The sequence below is a fragment of the Xenopus tropicalis genome, chromosome 6 (genome assembly GCF_000004195.4).
Source record: "Xenopus tropicalis strain Nigerian chromosome 6, UCB_Xtro_10.0, whole genome shotgun sequence".
Lineage (NCBI taxonomy): Eukaryota > Metazoa > Chordata > Amphibia > Anura > Pipidae > Xenopus > Xenopus tropicalis.
In genome coordinates, this window is record NC_030682.2 from 49117606 (window position 1) to 49125992 (window position 8387).

The window sequence follows — 8387 nt, forward strand, 5'->3', positions numbered from 1 at the left end:
TAAAGAAAACTCCACATACTTAATATGCAATTTGGTTTTTAAGTAAGAAAATTCTAAACTAAAACTAAGGAACAGATTTATCAACAATAACTAATTTCCATGAAAAGCACAAATGTCTAGTTATTTATTAAAACATCCGAACTAAAAAAGCAGAATTAAAATGCAGAATGAAAATAGAAAGAACATGAAAACCACTCATTTTTCATGCTTTTTCATTTTGGAAAGTGCCAGTAATGAATCTATTTTCAGGGATCTGCAGCCAATTCATGTCAGAATGCAAGCTCAGTTCACAAATTGGGCCCGATTCACTAAAGTCCGAAATAAGGAGTGCTATTTATAGCATGCGTTAAAAATCTTATCACTTCTTATTTTTCGCTCGATTCACTAAAAGGACACTTGTCATAATTAAGAAGCGATGTTCTTGGCGTTATTTATCTTGCGACGACATATTTTCAAGCAATATATTATGCAGTGCACAAACATATTACGCAGCACGCAATATTTTACGCAGAGCGCAAAATTTTCAGAACGGTAGTCTTCAGAAAGTAATGGTTACGTGGGTAATATATTGCGCTCTGCGTAAAATATCGCACGCTGCGTAATATGTTGTGCGCTGCGTAATATATTGCTTGAAAATATGTCGTCGCAAGATAAATAACACCAAGAACATCGCTTCTTAATTATGACAAGTGTCCTTTTAGTGAATCGAGCGAAAAATAAGAAGTGATAAGATTTTTAACGCATGCTATAAATAGCACTCCTTATTTCGGACTTTAGTGAATCAGGCCCATTGGCTGCAATTACATCAGCCGCAACATCCCCTGGCCAACACAAAGCTGCATTGTGGGTCAGAAAAACATGGCAAAATTGTGTACAAAGCCATTAACAGCACCTTGTGCTGGATATGTAAGGGCAATAGTGAATGAGCCCTTGGGTGCTTTGGTTCTCAAGAGAGAGAGCTGCAATAAAGATATCTGAAATTGCTTCCAGAACTGCAAATGGAAACTGCTAGTGGCACAATGGAGTGACCGGCACCTGCCAAGGCCAATGTTCATGTTCTCTAGTTTTAACTAGACAGAGATTGTTCCGCATTTGCAGCCCCAGTGGAGCTTACAGTCTAGGTCATATTGACACATGGACTGGAATGGGCAATTTAGTCTGAAGACAAATAACCAGCCTTTTGGAGCGTGGGAGGAAACCCTGTAGCATGGGAAGAACATACAAATACCTTGCAGTACAGTATTTTTAATTAATATATCACCACTGACATTTGAGCTGTGAGCATTTTCATGCTCTTAGTCTATTTCTGTGAATATTCCTTTACTCTTATTGGCTACAAGGCTGCACAGAGATGAGGACATAATGACCAAAAATAGGTCCTTCACAACCCAGTCAAAAGCTTAAAAACTGTTTATCTGGTTGATTGCTTTACAACAATATAGGCTGGCTACTTTTCTCATTAGTCATTACCCCGCAGTGACTGGCAACAGTGCCGACGCCGTGAGTCACTGGGCTTAATTCTTCTGTGAGTCTCCGTGCCTTGTTCCATTGCAGTTACCTCACCCACAGGCAATATTCTCAGAAATTACTCTCGGGAACATCCTCCATTGCCAGCATAAATCATTGCTGATATGAATGGTAACCAGAGATTCCTGGAGAAAGTGTGAAGAACCGCACATACTGGGCATAGGTGCGCAATAGGCTGGAAGCAGGGGTAGCATTGAACAAGTCTATATGGAGTCATTGCTGGAGGGGAACAGAGAGAGATCTGTGAAAGGAAGAGCTGAGAGGCTCTAATAGGAGACCGGTGGCAATGGTTGAGACCTCCTGGAAAATAGACAGGGGGTGATTTATTTTGATCATTAGCGCTGGTGTTGTGATATTAATACTGTTGGGAGACAGGGATGGACTGGCCTACCAGGTTACTAGACGACTGTCCAGCGAGTTCCTGTCTATTCTCATCAGCCCACCTTTATTTGCACTGTGGGCCTATATAAACACCTATAACATCATGCGTGGCCTATAGTGTCAGGTTCTAAAGATATAAAGGCACTGAGAAGGAGACTTAGGAGCAGATTTACAAATGGTCATCATTTTTTCAGTGGTTCGGATTTTTGTTGCATATAAAACATGATTTTTTCATTTAAAAAAGTGAAAATGTAAAACTTTGCCATCTTAATGCTGTTGAAGTCATGTAGAAATCAATGGGAGCTGCCCTAGGCAAATTGTAACAATCTTTATTCAATTGTACTGATGAGCATTAAAAATGTTGTGGTTGCTCCAAATACGTAGCGATCACACAAATACGTAGCGATCACACAAATACGTAGCGATCACACAAATACGTAGCGGTCACACAAATACATAGCGATCACACAAATACGTAGCGGTCACACAAATACGTAGCGATCACACAAATACGTAGCGGTCACACAAATACGTAGCGATCACACAAATACGTAGCGGTCACACAAATACATAGCGATCACACAAATACGTAGCGGCCACACAAATACGTAGCGGTCACACAAATACGTAGCGGTCACACAAATACGTAGTGATCACACAAATACGTAGCGGTCACACAAATACATAGCGATCACACAAATACGTAGCGGCCACACAAATACGTAGCGGTCACACAAATACATAGCGATCACACAAATACGTAGCGGTCACACAAATACATAGCGATCACACAAATACGTAGCGGTCACACAAATACGTAGCGGTCACACAAATACATAGCGGCCACACAAATACGTAGCAATCACAAAAATACGTAGCAGTCATCAATATATTTTTAACTTATATAATGGACTTAAATAATCTCCCTTTGGGAAATTATAATGAAAATACCAAAATACTTTTAAGAAATTGCTAAGAAATAAAATCAACCAATCCTTGGTTAGACCTGAACCTCTCATTGAGGGAAATTCTGCCATTCTCTATTCCTCTCTATGAGATAGTCAGAGGCGCATTGACCAAAAAGTAAAACTTTCACTTTTACCCATTGTTAAATACACTTCTTAAAATACCACAGAAATGCATAGAGAATGGCAGAATTCACGTGGCAAAATCTCTACTTATCTTGTGCTTCTGTCCCATCGCCCTCAGAGCTGGAAGTTTGTTTGTCTGTATTGGTTGGAAGGACTATTGTTTTTTTTTTACTCCGGCCAGGAATAGGTTTCATATCTACAAATTCATTGCTGTTTTTTTCGTTTGAGCATTTAGGTACCCAGTTTCTTTCCCTGTGGACCCCATTTCTGAGAAACCTAACCTTGCGTTACCTATGACTTTCCTCAAAATCCTTGGCTTGTCGTTGGAAATTCCTATTATTTCCTGTGATTCTTTATCTTGTTTCCAGTCCTGTCTTTATTCCCACATTTGGCTACTGTGCTATTTAACTCTCTTTAATTTTGCCTTGCCCAGTCCTGCTTTGACCTGTAACAGTTCTGCCCTGTTCTACACCTGCAGCCTCCTGCTCCAGTCTGGCCTCACCCAGCCCCCCTCCAGTCTATCCAGACCTTCATCTGCTTCCATCTGATCTTTGGCCACATCATCCTGTTCTAGTTTATCCTGATCTCCATCCAGTGTGTCCTGATGCCGCCTGTCTAGATCTTTGTCCTGTCTCATTCCTTTGTATAACCTATTTGTAATCATTTATATTCTTAATACTCATTAGGGTTCATTCACTTATGCAATAGCAATTTGAAAAGTGCATAAATTGCCTACAATCAGTCTTTTTTTGCACTTTGCACATTGCATTCTTGGTGCTGAATTGCAGGGAAAATGATACTGATGGACGGAGCACGCCAAGACTTCTTAATATTAAAAGAATATTCTTTATTTCATATTACCAGTAAAAACATGTTGAGACCTCTACTCCCCCAGCTTAACGCATTTCATGGCGTCCTCGCCACTTCATCAGAAGCTACTGATGAAGTGAAGTTTTTATTGGTAATATGAAATAAAGAATATTCTTTTAATATTAAGAAGTCTTGGTGTGCTCCGTCCATCAGTATCATTTTCCCTGCATTTCACTACGCCTGGATCGGGGGCGCAACTGGATGTAGAAGCACGGGACTCCTTTTTTATTTGGTCCGGATCCAGTGAGTGCTCCCCTAACATTGTATATGTCTGTTGGTGCTGAATTGCCTCAGGTTTCTGTGCTTCATCCATTTTGTGTTTCTAGACTTGTTTATAAACATTTATAACCACAAATGCAGTAGTGGTTTTGCAAAATGGTGGCAGTTGGACACATTTTTGCCATTCATTTGTTCATTTGTATTCCAAGTCGCTCTGTGCACTTCCGCAGAGTTGCACTGTTACCATTTTTTTCATCCCATCCCACTTCCTGTTATGGATTTTCCACAAGTTTGTCCACTAAAGCAGAAAACCCTCCATGTCTTTCAGCCAAGATTTATGGTGTTAAAACCAACACCAACATTAGTATACTTTATATGAAATAAAGGACTCTAAACTGCAGTGGTGCTTGCAAGTTTGTGAAACCTTTTGAATGTAATATTTCTACATCAATATGAGTGAAAAACATCTGTTTTTATATGCAAGCCGTAAAACTGAGAAACAAGTATTGAAACATGTTGCTTGTACATTTATTGAGGCAAATGATCCAAAGTTACATACTTGTATGTGAACCCTTGTTTCAGTAACTTATGTGTCCCCATGGGCAACCATAACTGCATCGAAACGTTTCTGGGAACTGTGAATCCGTCCTGCACATCGACTTGGAGGAGTTTTAGTCCATTCTTGCCTAAAGAGCAGCTTTAACTCAGTGATGTTGGTGACATTGATTTTCTTCTTCTTTAACCATTCTTTGCTAGATCCATTTGTGTGTTTAGGGTTGTTTTGCTGCATGGCCCACTTTTTCTTTAGCTTCAGTTTAAATACAGAAAGGTTGTCTGTCTACTTGATATACTTATTCTCATTCTCCTCCGGCCACCGAGAAATACAGGTTCTTCTGCCTTTTGTGATAGCAGGCTTATAAACAGCCACCAAATGTTTATATCAGTGGGGTATTTAAGCTATGAAACACCTAAAAGTTCTTAGTATAATGAAATATTATTTAATGTCTTTCTTGTGGCCTGTAAGTGGCTGTTGATCATACAAAGAGTCTGGCTGATGTGATCACATACACCAACATGTCAGATCAAAGTCTCCTCTTCATTTGCTGGAGACTCATTCTGGACCCATAAACACATAGTGGTGCAGCTAAAGAAGGAGCTAAAACATTATCTGACTTTGGTCCTTTCCTAAGCATGAGAGCCCTTACTGCTCTATACCACAGATAACAGTGAAACAGAATGATTATTTGTTGGTGGGGTCTTTTATTAAGAGCAAAGTGTTGGCCCATTAGCAAGGGTCCATCTATAACAGGATTAGTTTCATTACATTTGTTATCTCAAACGTTATATCTAAAGCAGATTAAAAAAAACATAAACAATCTACATGACTCTTATTCTGCATAGATAAATATGAGCAGATTTAAGACCATATTGAGGAGCATATAATTGCTGAAATTGTACCATTCTCATGACCATGGTGAAGACTAGCTCATTACAACGGTGTTACAAGGGTTAATAATGTGCTAGGTAACCGGATATTTTGGGAATAAATAGGCACAATTGTTTTGTTCATACATAAAATATATCAGAAAAGAAAAGGGGGTGGAGCTTCAAAGGAAGTAGCTAAAATAAGCTGCTTGTAAATTAGAACCAAGGTGAGACTGAGAGCAGGGAGAAAGGTATGGTGTTCTGGGTACTATGTAGAGTCATTTCTAGAAATTAAAAAATGTATACTTATTCTTTAGTTGATTTTTTTTATTCTTTAACGTTTAGTTACAGAATGTCCTATTTTGCAACTGCTCAAGTGGTCTTTGTTTTTTTTCTATAGTTTGTCTTACAGCTCCCTCCAGCTTTTAAATGGGGGTCACAGACCCCGGTAGCCAAAACATATTGTTCTGCAAGGCTATAATTTTATTACTAATTTCTATTGCTTATCAAGACCAATTGCAAATAACTGCCTACCTGACACTATAAACTTGTGCTTGGAATGAATCAAATAAATAGATGCTCTGCCTCCTCCTTCAATATAAAAAATATATGTTTTCTTTTTTCATTATAAAGCATGTTTTTTACCTATACTAACTCTCCCTCTTCCCCTGTGTAATCTTTGAATTTAGCTCTCAATAAAGGAGGCCCTGCCTGCCGCTTGTGTGTTGGGGGCATTAACAACTTTCCCCCCCAAGTCTCTCTAATGATCAGAGATGTAGGATCCAGTGTGTTCAATGTCACTGTTCTGCACTAAGTGCATGTGTTCTTATTGGAGGAATAGGCAGGATGCGCACAACAAAAGAACATTGAACACAGGAGTATATTGGCAGTGAATCCATCTAACAGCAGTAAATATTTGACAGTAATGACAGTAAGTAAAAAAAAATAAAAACAATAATTGATCTTTAAGCAATAAAAAGTTTTAAGAATTAATTATAAATTAGTATTCGATACTGCACCAAAGCCTCTGTTGGCTCCGGGAGACGGCTGCTTTGCATGTTGCCCCAAGTACATCTGATTTTCCCAAATACTTGCGCTTTTTCAGTCGTGCATAAACTTGTACAGGAAGCAAGTTTTGCCCTTTAGCAATCATAACCTGCAGTTACAGCTAGAAAGAATGAGAAATGAACACAGTGACAGAGTAAGCCTAAGGCTGTGCAGGAGTGTTTCCAGCCAGCATTAACAGGGACATAGCACTGTTACTTGCTCAGATTTACTGAACAACAACTCCCAGTATTGTGCAGCTTATTATTGAAATTATTAAAACATGGTGGGAGCTGTAGTTCAGACTCTTAAAGCAACACTGCACAATTAAAGATTTTCCAAGTCCTCCAGGGCCAGAGGTTCCACTGATGCAATGCCAATCCTAACTACTCTGTTTGCACATACACTTTTCAGATCCAGTTTGTTCTGCCTACATGCTGCTGGACTATCCTAGCAATCTCCTACATATTATCAAGATGTTTATGATGCTTTTCATTCATCCAGGTCATGATATACAGCAGTGCTGTCCAACTTCTGTTGTACCGAGGGCCGGAATTTTTCCGACCTACGTGGTGGAGGGCCGATAATGGAAGCCAGTTTTGACCACTCCCCTTTTTGAAACTGCACCCACTTGAAAACACACCCATGTTATCACATGACCATACCCATATTAATGGTTGTAGTACAGCAAAAACCTGCCATACTCTGCCTGCCCTACCCTGCCTGTGTATGCCATACTCTGCCTTCCCTACCCTGCCTGTGTGTGCCATACTCTGCCTGCCCTACCCTGTCTGTGTGTGCCATACTTGGCTGGTTTGTGCCATACTTGGCCTGTGTGTGCCATACTCTGCCTTCCCTACCCTGCCTGTCTGTACACACTACAAAAAGAACATATACTGAGGTGGTACTTCAATTAAAAAGTTTTTTAATATATAGTTATTGTGCAGACTGTAGGAGCAGTGCCAGCATTGCATCACTGTAGGCTGCCTGTGTGTGCCATACACACAGGCATCATAGGGCAAGCAGAGTATGGCACACACAGGCAGCCTACAGTGACACAATGCTGGCACTGCTCCTACAGTCTGCACAATAACTATATATTAAAAAACTTTTTAATTGAAGTACCACCTCAGTATATGTTCTTTTTGTAGTGTGTAGGGATTATATGTGGGTTTCTACTGCTCCTGAGGTGTGAACAGGGGAACAATATGGGTGATTACAGCCTGAGCCTGAGGTGTGAACACTGCAGGGGGTGAACAATGCAGGTATTAAAAGGTGTGAACAACACAGGGGATTACATATTTAAACAATACAGAGGGATTACAGCCTGAATCTGAGGTGAGAACCATGCAGGGGGGGCAGTTAATCACAGTACCATTTAAAGCTTACACAAGAGTAAGCCATCAAAGCAGCCAGACAGGTGGGGGGCCACACAGAGGGGGGTCGCCAGTTGGACAGCACTGATATACAGTATCTAGTAGAAATGGGTCTAAAGCAAATGGACTTTCTGAGTAAAGAAGCTGCTTGGAGCTTGTATGATTAGTGAAATGTTTTCGACTACTCCAGATAAAGTCCAGTTGCTTTAGACCCATTCTTACTAGATACTGTATATTATGAAGAGTTAAGGCATCATGGGAACTGCAATCCAGCAACATCAGCCATGGGTTGTTAAATAATAGTGCACAATAAAGCTTTTTTTTTAAAGTCTTCCAGGGCAAATGGCTGTATCGAGGCAAACTGAACCCCCCAATAAAATTCCTGTCTGCCCTATTTACATTCAACCTGGTTATATGTTTCAGTAGGAATGTCTACCTTTGAGAGTGAAACAAA